At 41.1% G+C, this 19,953-nt stretch overlaps 1 protein-coding gene across 1 annotated transcript in view; it reads left to right on the top strand.

Annotated features, from left to right (window-relative positions):
• Positions 1-18,555: 18,555 nt before the first annotated feature.
• Positions 18,556-19,953, top strand: part of SLC3A1 (solute carrier family 3 member 1) — a 43,843-nt gene continuing 42,445 nt past the window's right edge. The window contains 1 exon segment of the mRNA NM_001123042.1: positions 18,556-18,678. The gene's annotated coding sequence lies outside the window, so the exon portion shown is untranslated.

Raw genomic sequence — 19,953 nt, 5'->3', positions numbered from 1 at the left:
TGGTTAGTGTTCCAGGTAAGTGTGGTTCTTTCTTCTATATAGTGATTCAAGTCTGAGACTTTATCCATCTTGTGGCTACATCATCATCTGGAGTCTTGGTGTTATCTTTATCCAACCAGCAGAAGGGGGAATTGAGCAGGAAGAAGGTACCCCTGCTTCTTAAAATTCTCACTAAACTTAAGGGATGTCAAAGTCATACAAGGCGTGTTTTCTAACCACAGTGGAATTAACCTAAACATCAATAACAGAAAGATAAGAACAGCACACATGGAGTTCCCGCTGTGGTGCGGTGGGTTAGGAATCTGACTATGGAATTCCTGTTGTGGCTCAACTGATTAAGAATCCGACCAGTATCCATGAGGATGCAGGCTTCATTCAGTGTGTTAAGGATCCGGTGTTGCTGTGAGCTGTGGCTTAGGTTACAGACTCAGCTCAGATCTGGCAGCTGCAGCTCTGATTGGACCCCTAGCCTGGGAACTTCCATGCCACAGGTACAGCCCTAAAAAGTAAAAAAAAAAAAAAAAAAAAAAAAAAAAAAAAAAATCTGACTATGGTGGGTTGGGTTGCTGGTGAGCTGTATGTTTGATCCCTGGCCCAGGAACTTCCATGAGCCATGGTTGTGGCCGTAAATTGGAAAACACACATATACTCTTAAGTAATCCATGTTCTAAAGAAGCAGTTATAATTAGGAAATATCTTGACCAGAATGAAAATGAGTATCACACCATATCAAAATTTGTGGGCTGCATCTATTCCCGTATCTCATGTCACACAAAAATTCACTTGAGTTCCCACTGTGGCACAATGGAATCAGTGGTGTCTCTGGAGTGCTAGAACGCAGTTTCCATCCCTGGCCTAGCACCATGGGTTAAGGATCTGGTGTCACGGCAGCTTCCACCTAGATCGCAACTGCAGCTCAGATCTGATCCCTTGCCTGGGAACTCCATATGTCTTAGGACATCCAAAAAGAAAAGGAAAAAAAAATGAATAACAGACTTAACTCAGAACTAAAACTCAAACTTCTAGATGAAAACACTGGAGGAACTTGGGTTAGGCAAAGCTCAGGTAAGAATAATGTCTATTCTACTGGAGAGAGACGTTGTTAAGAACATGGCCCTAGGCTAAACCTCTGATTAAGTTCTAGTATTTTATAGTAGATAAATTTTAAAAATAGGTATTTTATATATATGTATGTATATATTTTATGTATATGGGGTCTTTTTTGCTTTTTTTTGTGTGTGCTGCACCTGTGGCATTTGGAAGTTCCCAGGCTAGAGGTCCAATCAGATACAGCTGCCGGCTTACACCACAACCACAGCAACGCTGGATCCAAGCCACATCTGCAACCTACACCACAGCTCATGGCAAAACCAAGATCCTTAACCCACCAAGCGAGGCCAGAGATCAGACCCGCATCCTCATGGATACTAGTTGGATTCATTTCTGCTGCTCCACAACAGGAACTCCCAAAGATATATTTTTTAAAGTTTGATTTTTTAAAAATAGGTAAAATATTGAAAAACAGCATTTACCAAGGAAGACATATAAATGGCAAATAAGCACCAGTGCTCCAAGTTATTAGTCATTAAGAAAGTACAAATTGTCATACCACCAGAATGACTATAATTACAAAGGCTGGCATTGCCAGTAGGGAGAATGTGGAGCAAATGGAACCCTGGCACATTGCTCAGGGGACAGTAAAAGTCCAACCACTTTGGAAAACAGTTTGGCAATTTCTTATAGACTTAAATATTATGCTAAGCTTATGACCCAGCAATTCTACTCCTCAGTATTTACCCAATAGAAATGAAAACATCTCTGCACAAACAGCTACATGAGTGTTCAGAAAAGCTTTATTATAGTCCAAAATTGGAAACACTGTTGAAAGGATAAACCACATCCATACAATGAATCCTAATTAGCAATAAAAGGAGATATTTATTCTTTTCTTATTATTTTTTGTCTTTTTAGGGCCACGCCCACAGCATACGGAAGTTCCCAGGCTAAGGGTTGAATCAGAGCTGCAGCTGCCAACCTATACCACAGCCACAGCAACGCCGGATCCAAGCTGTGTCTATGACAAACACCACAGCTCATGGCAAGGATGGATCCTTTAAACCACTGAGCGAGGCCAGGGCCCGAACCTGCATCCTCATGGATACTGGTCGGGTTTATTACAACTGAGCCATGACAGGAACTCCCAGGAAAACAAAAGAGCTATTAAGTCATACAACAACACGGGTGAATGTCAAAAGCGTTCTGCTAAATGAAAGAAGAAAGACACAAAAACTACATACTCTATGATTTCATTTATCTGAAATTCAAGAAAAGGCAAAATTTAGTGACAGTAGCTTGGTTGTGGCCCCAGGGGCTGGGATGAGGGGTTGGATAACTCAGGGATGGGAGGGAACTTTGGGGAGTGATGGAGCAGTCCTGTATCGTGGTTCTGCTGGTGGTTACATAGCTGTTTACACTTGTTGTAGCTCATCCATCATACACCTCAAAGTGGTAAGTATGTATTTTTTATTGTCCCATTAATCCGACTAAAAGAAAAAAATTTTTTAAAAAAATGTTAATATAAATTTGGGCATATTGGTATTTGCTGTAACATTCTTTCAAATCTGTTTTATATTTAATTTTCATTTTAATATATTTCAAAAGATATGATCTTGAGGTCAAATTCACAAGGGAAGAATTCTCCAAATTTTAGGCTCCATGTTGCTTTTCACATGGGTGCCTCTACGTGACCTGCTTAGGGTAAGTAGCACTAGGAATTTACTATTTATGTATGTATTTAGTAGTTAGATAGATATATGAATGGAGTTATTAGTAATGGTTTTCTTGAGCAACTGCTGGTATGATGGGTTGGATGAGGAGGAAGCTTTGCTAAGTAATCTATTTAGATAGACTGAATTATATATGATGTTGATAGATATAAATTCATCGAGGCTACTTTATTATATATTCCCATCTGCTACCCTCTCTCAACAATCAGGAAGATTTACTAATAAAACATAGCTTTAAAATTGTGTAAGAGTAAATAAAATCTTGTTGAAATCCAGCTATAGATGATGCTCCTAGTTGATTTTCTCAAGAGCCACAGTTTGGTAACTTATTTACTTATTTATTTTAGGGCCGCTTCCGGGGCACATGGAGGTTCCAAGGCTAGGGGTCAAATTGAAGCTACAGCTGCTGGCTTACACCTCAGCCACAGCAACACAGCCTCTGAGCCATGTCTGCGACCTATACCATAGCTCATGGCATTGCTGGATCCTTTAACCTGCTGAGCGAGGCCAGGGATTGAACCTGTGTCCTCATGGACAGCAGTCAGATTTGTTACCACTGAGTCACCATGGGAACTCCTGGTAACCTTTTAGAACCATCTCTTTTGCACGGCATCCTCACTAATGCAGCATTCCCCAAAGCGGAAACAATTTCACTTACTTCTAATGAGGGTTAGAGTGCCTCCGTTTGAATCCTGACTTTCATTTTGATGTCTCCGCAAACTGAGGAAAGTGGATCCTACCTTTTTAAGCAAAGACTATTGCCTTTCTGGTACAAAGGTATATAGGCTTAGGGTGACATCCTTTGAGGCTTCTGTATTGATAACTTATTTTTATAATAATCCCTTAACATACGTAGTTATTGCTCTTTATTCTATAGGTTGGGGGTTGACAAACTTTGTAGAGGGCCAGAGAATAAATATTTTAGGCTTTGAGTCTCTGTCTCTCAACTCTTCTATTGTGGCAAGCAGCCACAGATATAAACACATGAAAGTGGATGTATTCCACTAAAGCTTCATTTACAAAAACAGGTATCGGGCTGGATTTGACCTGAGATAAAGTTTGCTGATCATGGCTGGAGATTAGAAACATTCCCCCAAAGCAAATTCCCTGCTTCTCGTGACAAAGTGTTCATATGCTCGAAAACCATACGTACTTCTAGGACGAGAAGATCGTGATCACGGCAGGGCTCAGGACATGATACCCTCAACTATGGAAGCTTGGCATGAGCTGAAGGTATTTGAGAACTAGCAGGTGCAGGAAGGGCTTTCTGACGTGACCCTGAAGCAGGTCGTAAACCTCTCGCGAGAAGAAGGAAACCAGCCGCGTCTTAACCTCTGACGACAGCAGGGGACTCGGAGGGAATGGCCGCGTTGCTACGTGTTCCCAGTTTCCTCCACGAACCTCGTATGTGAGGTAAGTCCTATCATGTCTTTCCACTCTTCACATTTACCCCCCACACGCTCAGGCTTATCCGTTTCTTCGGGTTTTCATTTCCTTTCGAAGGCTCCCACGACACACAGAAAGCATGGAATGAATCTGTATGCTCTTTTCCTCTGAATCTTTTATTACGGACCATAAAAAAAAAAGATAATTTTTTTTTCTTGTATAAACAGAGTTCATTAGAAAGTCTCCATGTCAGAAAATCAGAGTATGCATCGTCCATGACTCTGATTTAACTGTGTACCAGCATTTCTAATTTCTAGAAAATAGGAAGATATTTGTTCAAGATAGCTCACAAAATATATAATTTGATTTTGACGTTGCTTGGTAAAGTGTGGTTTCATTACAAATGTAAAATTCAGAGAGTAGGTTTTACTTTTATTTTGTTTCCCCTTCTATAAGATTGTACTTTTTTACATTTAGCAAGTGACCAAAGATGACCATTCCTCTTGTTACAACATTTCACCAAATCAAATTCACTCCTGTTGGGCGTTCTCTGGTGGCCTAGTGGTTAAGGACCTGGCGTTGTCACTGCTGTGGCTCAGGTTTGATCCCTGACCCAGGATCTTCTGATGCCACAGGCACAGCCAGAAAGGCACATTCCTGTTGAAGATAAATTCCACAATTTTTCATTCGTGGTTGTAAGGAGTGGACAAGGACATAACTAATATCGATGACTAGAACTAAAACTACAATTTGTAGTTTTCCCTATATTTGGATCATTCTTGTTTCATGAAGAATAATTTGAGAAGTTTCCTTTAGTTCTATAAAGGTAGTGAGTAGACTCCCTTTTCCTTATGCTTAACACTTTACAGAAATTGTTATTATTATAATGATAATGTTAACAACAGCAACTTTTGCCAACAACTTAGTCCTTCCTCTTCAAAGCCCCTTTTTTTTCCTTTTTCTTTTTCTTTTTTTTTCTTTTTTTGGCCACCCTGAGGCATATGGAATTCTCCAGCCAGGGATCAGATCTGAGCTGGATCCTTAACCCACTTCACTGGGCCGGGATCAACCTGTGTCCCAGCATTCCAGAAACGCCACTGAAACCATTGTGCCCTAGCAGGAACACCTGACCAACCTTTAGAAGAGGAACCTGTTACTGCTGGTAGGTAGTTTGTATATGCTATATAATTACATTTCAGATTTTTCATTTAATGGCATGTCACTTTAAAATAAATTTTAAAATTTTAATGTATTTTATTTCATCTTCATAATCACCATATGATGTAAGTGTAATAGATGAAAAAGCTGAGATTCAACCAAAGAGGTTGAATGAGTTACCCAAGACCGCAAAGCTTAGAACCTGCTCATCTGGGATTCCAACCCAGGTCTCTTTGGCCCCAGACAATCTCATTTCACCATAAGCGACCATGAAATTGTAACTCCACCTGAAAGAAGAGTGGAGAATGCTGGGCTATGCCGCTAAAGCAGGAGGCAAAGAGCAAGTTGCACAGTTTATCTGCATCTTAGTTTCCTCTAATCCCCTAAGTAGGAGGGGATTAGATCATCAATGATTCCCCCAAACCAGAACTTGAATCAAAGTCTACACTTGTCCATCACAAAATTATAAAAATAAGGTCCATTTAGTTTCCCATAAAACTGCAATATATTCTACTTAAAGAATTATCCTTTGGGAGCTCCTGCCAGGGCTCAATGAGATCAGCAGTGTCTTGAGAGCACTGGGAACCAGTTTCGATCCCTGGCCTGGCACAGTGGGTTAAGGATCTGGCATTGCTGCGGCTGCGGCTTCGTTTGAGGCTGCAGCTCCAATCTGATCCCTGGCCCAGGAGCTCCATGTGCCAAGGGGCGACCAAAACAACCAACCAACCAAACAACAACAAACAAAAAAACAACAAAGGAGTTCCTGTTGTGGCTCAGCAGAAATGAACCCGACTAGTATCTGTGAGGATACAGATCCAATCCCTGGTCTCACTCAGTGGGTTAAGGATCCCGTATTGCTGTGGCTGTGGCATAGGCTGGCAGCTGCAGCTGATTCGACCCCTAGTCCAGGAGGTTCCATGTGGCACAGGTATGGCCCTCAGGAGAAAAAAAAAAAAAGAATTATCCTTTGATCTAAGATTATGTCCTTCCTACATGCTTTGGTGTGGCAACATCCTTCATCATAAGACAGTGGGAACAGATTTTTTCTTTCAGTTTTATTGAGGTATAACTGACATACAAAACTGTATAAGTTTTAGGTGTATAGCATAATGCTTTGACTTATGTACATCATGAAATGATTACCACAATACATTTACTGATGTCTCTTATAGACACAACATTAAAGAAATAGAAACTTTTTTTTTTTTAAATTTTTGGGAGGCAAAATGAGGCAACAGAGGAATATTCTACCAAACATTTAGAGACGACAACACCTGTCCTGCTCAAACTGTTCCAAAAAACTCTTATGTTGAGAACCCTTAGGCTGTATTCTCTTAATTTCTTTTATATGTAACATATGGCAGTAGTAATGATGCTTTTCATGTTGTGCATTACATCCCTAGGACTTATGTATATCTTATAACTGGAAGTTGGGATCTTTGGACTTAGCTTCCTCCCGTTCCCCTCTTCTGATCTCTTGCCTCTGGTAGCTGCAAATCTGATCTCTTTTTCTATGAATTTGTTTGTTTTTCAAGTATAATCACCTACGACACCACGTTAGTTCCTGGTACTCAACACAGTGATTCAATATTCTATACATCACAAAATGAGTGTCATGATAAGTCTAGTTGTAATCTGTCACCATACAAAAATATTATATATAATTGTTGACTACATTCCCCACACCATACATTTTATATCTGTGACTCATTTATGAAAGTATTTATTTTTTGCTTTTTAGGGCCAGGTCTTTGGCCTATGGAGGTTCCCAGGCTAGGGGACAAATCCGAACTGTAGCTGCTGGCCTGTGCCACAGCCACAGCAACTCGGGATCTGAGCTGCATCTGCATCCTACACCACAGCTCACGGCAATGCTGGACCCTTCACCCACTGAGCGAGGCCAGGGATCAAACCCGCATCCTCATGGATCCTAGTCAGGTTTGTTAAGGGAACTCCCATCATTTATGAAAGTTTATATCTCTTAATTTCTCCCCATCCCCTCCCCTCTGGAAGCCACCTGTTTATTCTCTGTAGCTATAACTCTGTTTAGTTATATTTGCTCATTTGTTCTGTTTTTTAGATTCTATGTGTAAGTGAAGTCATACAGTTATCTGTCTTTGTCTGACGTATTTCACTTAGCATAATATCCTGTAGTTACATCCATGTTGTCACAAATAACAAGATTTCATTTTTTATGGCTAATATTCTCCTGTGTGTGTGTATATACACATAATGCATCTTCTTTATCCATTCATCTAACAATAGGCACTTACATATATTTTATATGTAGTATTCTATTTGATGCTTTAATAAATGGGATTATATCCTTAATTTCTCCTTCTAGTAGTTAGTTGTTAGTATATAGAAATGCAACAGATTTCTGTATGTTAATTTTATATCCTCAACCTTACTGAATTCATTAATGAGTTCTAGTAGTTTTTTGGTGGCATCATTAGGATTTTCTCTGTCATGTGCAAACAGTAACAGTTTTATTTCTTCCTTTTCAATTTGGATTCCTTTTCTTTCTTTTTCTTATCTGATTTCTATAACGAGGACTTCCAATAAGTACATTAGTAAAAGTGGCGAGAGTGGGCATCCTTATCTTATTCCTGACAGAGGAAATATTTCAGCTTTTCACTGTTGATTATGTTAAATGGGGCTTGTTATATATAGTCTTTATTATGTTGAAGCGTAATCCCTCTATACGCACTTTGTTAAGAGGTTTTTTTTTTTTTTTTGGTCATTAATGGATGGGTGTACAATATAGCTCGTGATGGCCCACTGGTGGGCAAACCAGGTCCTAGGTTGGCTAACTTCAGGACTGGGGGTCCTAGAGCTGGTGTTGGCCTGCTGTTAGACAAGACTGGGGACCAGGGAATCCTAGGGCGATGCTGGCCTGCTTGTGGTTGGGCCAGGTCTTGACATGACTGACTGTGGGGAAGCTGTGATGGGCTGGTTTTGGCTCACTGGTGGCTAAGACTTGTCCCAGAACTGGTGTTGGCCTACTGGTGAGTAGGGCCAGGTCCTGGGCCTTCTGATGGGCAAGGCCAAGTCTCAGGGAAACTGTGGGTTCAAGGGGCTTTCAGCGGCCAACCTGCTGGTGGGAGTAGCCATGTCCCCACCAAGCTATTGAGGTGTCCCAGTACTGGTGCTAAGTGGCTTGTGGGTGAGATCAGGTCCCAGCACTAATCAGAGAGAGTGTTCTAAACTGCTGCTTGTCAGTACCAGTGTCCTCATGTGGAATAAGATCCCAGAAATGGCTGCCACCAGCATCCTTGTCCCCAGTTTTCTCCTGCCTCTCTAGGAGGCTCCCCAAGATCCACAAGTGGGTCTGACCCACACTCCTTTCAAAGGACTGCTTCTGCCCTGAGTCCTTGCACATGTGAGATTTCGTGTGTGCCCTTTAAGAGTAGAGTCTCTATTTCCCATAACTCTCTGGCTCTCCCCAAAGTAATCCCTGCTGGCCTTCAAAACCAAACATTCTGAGGGCTCATCCACCTGGTGCAGGAACCCCAGGCGGGGAAGCCCAATGTGGAGCTCGGACCCCTTGCACCTTAGGGACAGCCTCTGCTGTTGTAATTATCCTCTTGTTTGTGAGCTGCCTCTCCTGGGGTATAGGTTTTGACTATACCGTGCCTCCGCCTCTCCTACCTGTCTCATTGTGGTTCTTTCTCTGTATCTTTAGTTGTAGATCTTTTCTGCTGTACTTCAGGTGGTTCTCATCCATAGTTGCTCTTTAAATAACTGTGATTTGGGTGTGCCAAATTTATGTGGGAGGAGGTGAGCTTGCCGTCTTCCTACTCCACCAGCTTGGCTTGAATCCTAGATTTTTTTTTTTTAAATATCCATATTGAGCAAAATAAAATGTTGGTACCGTATTTTGGTTTCCAAAGTTTGAGGATCATTGTTCTAATTACTCACAAACAGGCAGGTGTGTAACATTTACTGTTTCGGCCACAGATTTTGGGGGACAGGTCTTTTTTTTTTTTTTTTTTTTTTTTTGAACCTGCACCACAGCAGTGGCCTAAGCCACAGAAGTGACAACTCCAGGTTTTTAACTGCTAGGCCACCAAGGAATTCCACAGATTATTTTATTTAAAAAAATTTCAGTGAAAACAATTCTGGTCTATAGGTAAAGCCTGGTTTAGAGAGAAAGCTAAAACTTGAGAAAGAGCAAAAGACAGAGTATTATTTAGTTACACAGGGGCCCTTTAAAGAGATTAGGGATGTGTGATACAGATCCTCGCAATCACACATGGATTTGAATTAATTTCTCCCATATAACATTTGGGAAATTTTAACATTGATACAGATTTCTGGCTTCTCTGAAAAAAGTAGATCTGTCAGTCTTGGTTCTTCACTATTGCGGGAGCTGAGTGGCTGCTGCCCTTCGAGGCAGGGCACAGTCCTCCTAGTTTGCCACCACCCGCCGTCCCACCACTTTGGGTTGTGTCTCACCCTGCCTGCTTGACTCCCTCTTGTATAGCTCCGCAACCTCACGCAAGTGTGGCCCAGGCCTCACAGCACTGGCATCACCTGGGAAGTGGTCAGAAATGCTGGAGATGATCTCCAAGGTCCTTCCCCAACAAGATTCTGAATGTTGACCGTGGGCTAAACCCTGGGCTATTCACTTTGGTAACAGGTACAACTCAGTCATTGAGGGTGGGGAAACCAAATAGAGTAGTATATTCAAATAACTGCCATTCTAAGGACAGATGTACAAATAAATGACACAGGTATCGGGGAGGGCTAGATCAGTGTCCATTCGAGGGATATGGGTGATGGGGGGAAGGCACAGGGAGCGGGGCCTGTAAGAGAGGCCGGAACAAATGTTCCAAATGAGGTCTTCCTAGTATCGGATGAGGGGATGGTGAGCATTGCCGATTGACTGGAGCAGAGGGCCAGATTTGGAGATATGAAGAGAGAAATAAGATTAGAAATATAGTATGCACACAGATTGCAGCTTAGACTTCTAGGCTAAGATATTTGGAGTTTGTTCTCTTTGTAACGAGAAAACATTGACATCTTTCAAGTTGTAATACGAATGGTGTTTTGTTTTGTTTTGCTTTTTTTTTTTTTTTTCGGCTGTGCCCACAGCATGCAGAAATTCCAGGGCCAGGGATTGAAACCTGAGCCACGGCAGTGACAACACTGGATCCTTAACCCAGTGAGCCACCAGGGAACTCTGCAATATGAGTGTTTTGAGAAGATTCATGGTCTGACAGAGTGTGCAGTGTAAGTGGGCTTCATTTTAAAGAGGTAAATTCACAGTGGTTTTATGTACATGTCTCGATGTGGGTAAAGCAGTCTCCCAAAAGTATGACATGTGTTGTGGTTTTTTTTCTACCTATATTGGCATTTGTTCCTCTGAGATATGTATATACATATATTTCAGAGACCCTGACCTAGTGCTCAAACCTTGCTGAACACTTCCTGGTTTTGAGCCAGGCATTGCTGAGAGGGTGTCCATTAAATGTCAAGGGGTCATGACGCCTCCCCCAGGAGTACTGGGTCTGACCTGGGAATTGAAGAAATCACTCAACATCCAGGAACCCCACTTCCGCAGCTGTAGATTACAGAGAATGATGTTTGTGTCCCAATGAAGTTCTAACACGCGGTGTCCTCAGGTGTCTGTAGTGTTTTAAAAGTAGCATGTGAGTCATGCTCTTTGAAGGCTATTCATGACAACATAATGTCTATCAATGCTAATAATTACAAGGTTTCCAGAAAAGTTCAATATATCTGAATTTGACATGTTTGTCACAGGGTAGGTAACTTGGCCCTTAGCTGTTGCGTGATCTTTTTCGATTAAACTTTGTTAAAGACCAGATATTATGTGTCACCATTTCTTTTGTGATTCTGAACTGTTTTGGAAAACGAAGTCTTTAAGCAGTAAAGAACTGAGACGTTCCAAGGTTGAAACCCTTTGTAAATCAGCCCATTACACTGTGGATTCAATTACATTGTTGGCCAGTGATGTCACATAAGGACCCAATTATGCATTTTTGTTTGTGTGTGTGTTGTTCTATTTTGTAACGTATGGAGGACTGGCCACCAGGAAGGCACAGTGATCCAGTGTTACTCTTAATAACAGTGGTTCTGGGTTGACAATGGCCACAGAAACCTCCAAGCCGTGACTATCACAAACTTGAATCTGAGATACACAGGAACGCTTGCCCCTCATCTGGCTGAGGCACCTAGCTCAGGGCTGCACTTGGGCTTTAAGTGCCTATTGGAAGAACAAATCAAAACATTGTTACAACTCGACAACAAAAATTAAATAACCTGGAGTTCCCGTCTTGGAGCAGTGATTAACAGATCCGACTGGGAACCATGAGGTTGTAGGTTCGATCCCTGGCCTTGCTCAGTGGGTTAAGGATCTGGCATTGCCGTGAGCTGTGGTGTAGGTCGCAGACGTGGCTTGGATCCCGCATTGCTGTGGCTCTGGTGTAGCCTGGGAACCTCCATATGCCGCAGGAGCGGCCCAAGAAATGACAAAAAGACAAAAAAAAAAAAAAAAAAAAAAAAATTAAATAACCTGGTTTTTAAAATGGGTAAAAGACTTGAATAGATTATTTCTCCAAAGATGACATACAAACGGTCAATAAGCACATAAAAGATGCTCAACATCAGGGAAGTGAAAATTGAAACAAGATGTGACCTCACACCCATTAAGATGGCTGCTTTAAAACAAACAAACAAAAAACCAAAAAACCAGAAATTAATGAGTGTTGGTGAGTATGTGGAAACATTGGAACCCTTGTGCACTGTTGGTGGGACTGTAAACTGGTGCAATCACAATGGCAAACAGTAAGGTGTGTCCTCAAAAAATTAAAAATAGGACTGCCCTATAATCTGACAAGCCAGCTTCTGGGTATATATCCACAAGAATTAGAAGGGAGTCTTGAGGATGTATTTGCACAACTATGTTCATAGCATCATAGTCATAATAGGCAAAAAATGGAAGCAACCCAAATGTCTGACAGATAAACGGATGAACAAATGTGATATATAAATATAGTGGGATATATTTAGTCTTAAGAAGGAAGGAAATCCTTTGACATGGTGCAGCATGGATCAACCCTGAGGACATTATACTAAATGAGGTCACAAAAAGGCAAAGACTGTATGGAGGTATCTAAAGTAGTCAAATTCATGGAAACTCAAAGCAGAATGGTGGTTATCAAGGACTGGTAGTAAAAAGAAAATCTGTTGTTTAAGAGGTATAGATTTTCACACTTGTAAAATGAAAAAGTTCTAGAGATTGGTTTTACAACAATGTGAATATACTTAACACTAGAGAATTATACATTTGAAAATGCTTACGATGTTGTGTCTTATTTATTTATTTGTTTTTGGCTATGCAGTGTGTGGAAGTTCCCAGGCCAGGGATCGAACCATGCCACAGCAGAGACCTGAGTCATAGCAGTGACTGGATCCTTAACCTGCTGCAACACCAGGGAGCTCCTCTTATGTGTTTTCTTCTTTCTTTCTTTCTTTTTTTTTTACGGCCATACCTGGGGCATATGGAAGTTCCTGGGCTAGGGGTCTAGTCAGAGCTGTGCCTGAGGCCTACACCACAGCCTCCGTAACAACACATCCGAGCTACATCTGCAACCTATGCCAATGGCTTGCGGCAACGCTGGATCCTTAACCTACTGGGGGAGGCCAGAGATCGAACCTGCATCCTCACAGACACTATATCGGGTTCTTAACCCAATGAAACACAATAGGAATACCTTCTGTTTTTTTTTTTTTTTAACCACAATTTTAAAAAAACATTGTGAGAATTCCTATCGTGGCGTGGTGGATACAGATCCCACTAGTAATCATGAGGTTGTGGGTTTGATCCCTGGCCTCACTCAGTGGGTTAAGGACCTGGATGCTGTGAGCTGTGGTGTAGGTTGCAGACACGGCTCACATCTCATGTTGCTGTGGCTGTGGTGTAGGCTGGCAGCTGTAGCTCCAATTGGACCACTAGCCTGGGAGCTTCCACATGCAGTACGTGTGGCCCTAAAAAGACAAAAGACAAAAAACAAAAAATAAAAAAATAGAAAAGCATTGTGAAGGCACATGAAAGATTAATTTCACTAAAAGCCCAACTAATGGCTTCCTTGCATGTCCTTTGTCCCGTCACTTCTCATATGGACTCTGGCCTAGGTATATAAAGTATCGTCAAAAAGATGGTATGTGATTTCCAAGTCTAGGTCACAAAAAGGATACAGTTTCTTACCTTATGTTCTCTTTTCATTTGGGACTGTCACATTTGGGACCAAACCAGAATGCTATGAAGAAGCCCAAAGTAGCCAGTGGGGAGAGACCCCCAGCTGACTCCTTCACCGTCATCGGCGTCAGTTTCATCAGAAAGATTCATGGGTGGCAAAGAGGCCTGAAAAGATACTCAGCATCATTAGTGAAGAGAGATGTGCAAATTAAAATCACAGTGAAATACCATTACCTATGTGTCAGAATCATGAAAATTTAGCAAGTGCTGGCAAGGATGTGAAAGAACTAGAACCTCAGATACTGCTGAACATAATGCACATGTACAGCCATCTCCTCAAAGGGTTTGGCAGTTTCTTACAGGTTAAACCTACACAATGTACACCTTCCATATGATCCAGCCTTGGTGTTTATCCAAGAGAAAACTATATCTTTACAAAGACTATTACATGATTGTTCATAGCAGCTTTATTTATTATAACAGCAACAAACTAGAAAAAAATATCCAAATGTTCAGTTATCAACAGCGGTATGTTCATACAATGGAATACAGCTACATGATAGAAATAAACTAAACAAGATGCTACTATACTCCTATAAGAGTGTCTTCTATCCAAAACACTGACAACTTCAAATATTAGCAAGGACATGGAACAACGGGAAGTTTTTAAGTCCTTGCTGGTAGGAATGCAAAATGGTACAGTCTGGTGATTTGTCGCAAAGCAAAATAGAGTCTCACCACAAAATCCAGCGATCACATTCCTTGGTGTTTTACCAAAAAGTGTTGACTACTTCTGTCCACACAAAAACCTGTGCATAATAGTTTATAGTAGCCTTACTCATAATTGCCAAAACTTGGGAGCAACTAAGATATCCTTCCATAGGTAAATGGATAAATAAACTGTGGTACACCTCGACAATTATTCAGCACTAAAAAGAAACAAGCCACCAAAAGACATAAAGGAAACTTAAAACATATTACTGAATTAAAGAATTCAGTCTGAAAAGACTTATTCTGCATTATTCCAAGTATATGACATTCTGGAAAAGGCAATATTGTAGAGAAAGTAGAAAGATCGTGGTTGCCGAGGGTTCGGGGAGAGGGAGGGATGAATTTGTGCAGCACAGAGTATTTTCGAGAGAGTGAAACTATTCTATAAAATACTCTGATGGTCCAATACGTGACCTTATGCATTTGTCAAAACCCTTAGAACTGTGCAAAGAGGGAACTTTAATGTAAACTGTGGACTTAAATTGTTGATGTAGCATATTGGTTCATCAATTGCACGTCAAAGTATCGCACAAATGCAAGATGTTCATAATAAGGGAAAGTGCAGGAGTAGAAGAGGGGGTATGTGGGAACTCTGCAGTTTCTGCTCATTTTTTTTCCCTGTAAAATACAGCTTTCTATAAAAAAATATTAGCTAATAAAAAAGAAGGAAGTATTGATACACACAAGATGGATAAATGTCAAAATAATTATGCTGAGTAAAAGGAACCAGACAAAAAGTACATACTGTAGGTGTGATTCCATTTATATAAAGTTCCAGAAAATGCAAATTTATCTATAGTTTTTTTTTGTTTGTTTTGTTTTTTTTGTCTTTTTGCCTTTTCTAGGGCCACTCCCGCAGCATGTGGAGGTTCCCAGGCTAGGGGTCTAATCGGAGCTATAGCCACCGGCCTATACCACAGCCATAGCAACGTGGGATCCAAGCTACGTTTGCAAACTGCACCACAGCTCACGACAACTCCAGATCCTTAACACACTGAGCAAGGCCAGGGATCGAACCAGCAACCTCATGGTTCCTAGTTGGATTCATTAACCACTGCGCCACGATGGGAACTCCGCAAACTAATCTATAGTGATAGAAAGTAGATCACTGGTTGCCTGGGGATGCGGGTAGGCAGTGGGGGTTGAGGAGGTGTGGGGAGGGGTGGGAAAGAGAGTGTGGAGGGGCAGGAGGACACTTGTAGGTGATGGACTTGTGCATTATTTTGAATTGTGATGATTTCAAGGGTGTATACACATGTTAAAAGTTATCAAATTGTATACTTTATTTAGTTTGGTTTTGTTTGTTTGTTTTGCTTTTAGGGCCGCACTGGCAGCAATGGAAGTTCTCAGGCTAGGGGTTGAATCAGAGCTGCAGCTGCCAGCCTGTGCCACAGCCACAGCCCAGCAATGCCAGATCCGAGCTGCGTCTGTGACCTACGCCACAGCTCTGGCCAGTGCCAGATCCTTAACCCACTGAACAGGGCCAGGGATCGAACCCATATCCTCATGGATAATAGTCGGATTCATTATCACTGAGCCACAACGGGAACTCCTGTTTATTTATTTAGGCCACAACAACGACGTGCCAGGGCCTGTCGTAAACAGAGCCACAGTAGTGACAACGCTGGGTCCTTAACCTGCTGAGCCACCAGGGAACTCTGCAAATTGTATAAATCAGAGTGCAGTCTATTGTATATCAGTTATTGCTCAGTAACTTTGTTCTTTAAAGATCAAAGCCAATGACAGTTTGGCTGACCTGGGCTAGACTCCACCGGTCCTGGCTGGGCTTGCTCAAGCACTTGTAGTCAGTTGGCTGGCTCCCTGGGACCAGGTAGAGAACGCAGGATGGGACAAGTCCATACACCCTCTCTCATCACCCACATCCTGCAGCAGACCAGCCTGGGTATAAGATCATGGTGATGGCAGTGGCCTAGAGGAGGAACTTTTTTTTTTTAATTTATTATGAGTATTTTTTCCTTTTCCAAAAATTATTATGATTATTTTTTCCTTTTCCAAAAATTATTATGGTTTGTTATGGGATAGTGAGTGTACTTCCTGTGCTATTCAATATGACCTTGTTTATTCATCCTAAATATAGTAGTTTGTATTTGCTAATCCCAAACTCCCAGTCCATCTCCATCCGTCTCCCACCTCTCCTTATCCTTGGCAGTCACATCTGTTCTCTATGTGAGTTGGTTTCTACTTCATAGATAGATTCATTTGGGTCATATTTTAGATTCCACATGTAAATGATATCATATGGTATTTGCCTTTCTCTCTCTCTTTTTTTTTTTTTTTTTTTTTGTCTTTTTATGACCGCACCCATGGCATATGAAAGTTCCCAGGCTAGGGGTAGAATCAGAGCTGTAGCTGCAGCGCCTGCACCACAGCTTACTGCAACGCCAGATCCTTAACCCACTGAGTGAGGCCAGGAATCAAACCCACGTCCTTATGGATACTAGTTGGGTTCATTACCGCTGAGCCACAAAGGGAACTCCTTTGTCTTTCTGATTACTTCACATATGATAATAAGTATGATAATCTCTAGGTCCATCCATGGTGCTGCAAATGACATTATTTCATTCTGTTTATGGGTGAATAATATTCCACTGCATATACGTATCCCATCTTTATCCATCTGTCGATATACATTCAGGTTGTTTGCAAGTTTTGGAACTATTTCCAACTATTGTAAATAGTGCTGCTATGAACACAGGGGTGCATTTTCTCAAATTACAGTTTTGTCCAGATATATGCCCAGGAGTAGGATTGCTGGATCATTCAGCAATTCTATTTTTAGTTTTTTGAGGAACCTCCATACTGTTCTCTATAGTGGATGTACCAATGTATATTCCCATCAACAGTGTAGGAGGTTCCCTTTTCTAGAAGAGTAGGAGTTTTTCAGTTTTTCAGTTTTTTTTTTTTTTGTCTTTTTGCTATTTCTTTGGGCTGCTCCCACGGCATATGGAGGTTCCCAGGCTAGGGGTCGAATCGGAACTGTAGCCCCTGGCCTACGCCAGAGCCACAGCAACTCGGGGTCCGAGCCGCATCTGCAACCTACACCACAGCTCACGGCAATGCCTGATCATTAACCCACTGAGCAAGGGCAGGGACTGAACCCACAACCTCCTCATGGTTCCTAGTCGGATTCGTTAACCACTGCACCAGGACGAGAACTCCTAAGTTTCTTTTTGTGTCAAATTTCTTACTGCCCATTTGGCCATAGCAAACCATATGTCCAAGTCCAGACACAGTGTGTTAGGGGACTAAGGAATGATGGGCCATTATCATGATGGGATACAGGAATACAAGGATGCCCCATCTTAACAATGTTTTAATTTATATTTCTTAATTCTATCAGGAAGGTTACTTTATTCAATGAAGGTTATTTCATGTGATCTTAATTTCTTACGTATAATTTGCAATCCCTTTTAATCTCTCGCTCCTGGTTTTTTTTTTTTTTTTTTTTTTTCTTTTTATGGCAACACCCACAGCATATGGAAGTTCCCAGGCTAGGGGTCGAATCCGAAGTGCATCTGCTGGCCTTTGCCATATCTATAGCAAGGCCAGATCCAAGCTGTGTCTGTGACCCACGCCACAGCTCATGGCAGCAATGGATCCTTAACCCACTGAACAAGGCCGGGGATGGAAACCGCATCTTCATGGTTACTAGTTGGGTATGTTACCACTGACCCACAACCGGAACTCCCCTTTTAATTTCTTATTGAATGTAATTTAGATAGTTATTTCATATGTTTGCATTAATTCTTTAGATATAGATATAATAAGGTTTTATTGTGATGTCTGTCACATTTTCATGTTCCATTAAGATTTCTTTTGCTATTTGTTATAGTTAGCTATAAATACATTTTAAAATAGTTTAACTTTCAGCAGAAACATGTTTAGTTCTTTTCCTTTGATTTCAATGGTGATATAAGTTGAATTTTACTCTCTAGCTGGGATAAATCTATGTTGGTATTTCCTTCCAATTAAAATTGTTTTGAAAAGAGTTCCCCTGTGGCACAGTAGGTTAAGGACCCAGTGTTTGTCACTGCAGTGGCTTGGGTTGCTGCCATGGTGCAGGTTTGATTCCTGGCCCAGGAATTTCAACATGCCACACTGGGTGTGACCAAAAACAACCAACCAACCAACCAACAAAAAGCCTGTTTGTAAAAACATTGCACTCTGGACTACATTTATAATGTTGACCCCAGCACCAAATTAAACTTTACAGCTGAGGTAACAGAGGCTTAGAGAATATTTTGTCTAAGATCAAGCAGAGAGCAAGTGGTGGAGGCAGGCTTGCATCTCACTTCCTTTGACTTAAAATTTCACCCATGAAATTGTATCAAGGTAAGGACGTTTGGGAGTTCCTGGTGGCTCAGCAGGTTAAGGATCTGGCATTGTCATTGCCGTGGCACAGTTGAATACCTGGCTGGGGAACTTTCAAATGCCACAGGTGCGGTCAGGAAAAAAAAAGAAGATAATGTTTGGCTCAGTGATAAAAATCTACATTTTTGTGCAGAATGTACTTTCTTTTTTCTTTGTCCTCCCCTTCCCCTCTTCCTCTTTTCCCTCCTCCTCCCTCTTCTCCTCACCCTTTTTCTTCATCATGGGATTACATCTATACATCTTTAAGTAAATATTCTTTTATTCATTTAATAATGTACCAGGTACGAACTAGATGCTAGGAACTTAAAGATGACTGTGAAGCAGATCCTACCCTTAGTTCACAGAGGCTTTAAACAGGTAAATGCAAATATGGGAAATCCTTCTATTTAAAATGTTTACTAAACTGACATGTTATATGCTTCAAGTTACCTTGGTGGGTTTGCTGCTGAGTGGAAGTCTTTATGAGTAGATAGCTTTAAAATTCATTTAATGGAAGTTTCTGCTGTGGGCCCAGGACCATTAGTGGGTTAATGACTCATCTTCTCTCTAGGGTGGTGTCGATTTGATCCATAGTGGGTTAAGGATCCAGTGTTGCCTCAGCCGTGGCAGGTGCAGCTGGAAAAAAAAAAATGAAAAGAATAAAATTCACTTAATGAATTTTAATGTATAGAGATTTAAAAGATAGATAAAAATAATAAAAAAATACTTTTTTCATTGCTTACTGCTTTCAGTATTTTTGTTTCTTTGTTAAGTTGCAGGATGTTTCTGGGTCCTGTGATATCCTCCATTGTTCTGTTATCTGTTTTCTAGGTATTTTCTTCTTCTTTGCTTAATGACTGATTATGTAACTCACTTGGGATTTGAATTTACTGAGGGAGTTTATCTTCACTATCTCTGATTCTTTGTTCTGATTATCTGAGTTAGTTCTTACAGCTTCCTTCGTGTTCTTTTTCCTTATTCACGGTTAGAAGTGTTACCAGGCAATGTGTCTGCTTCCTACGGTCAATATTTCCTTCTAAGTCTCCTGGAAAGTAAGTAATACTGACACCGTGTACTTGCTTAGAATTCTTAACTTTTTGACTCTCTTCTCCAGATTACCAACTTCCTCTTCCAGTGTTTCTATACTTGTTCATTGAATCCTTGTTTTCTTTCTGCTTATTGAAGTTTGCTTTGTTTCTCTTTAGTTCAGATCTGAGTATGGGATATTTATGAATTTTGCGTGGCTGATGCTGGGAG

This window comes from Sus scrofa, chromosome 3 (genome assembly GCF_054392235.1).
Source record: "Sus scrofa isolate SSC_HxYL_T2T_F1_AM1 chromosome 3, Sscrofa_HxYL_maternal_Yorkshire_Landrace_v2.0, whole genome shotgun sequence".
Taxonomy (NCBI): domain Eukaryota; kingdom Metazoa; phylum Chordata; class Mammalia; order Artiodactyla; family Suidae; genus Sus; species Sus scrofa.
This window is presented reverse-complemented; position numbering and strand designations above follow the sequence as displayed.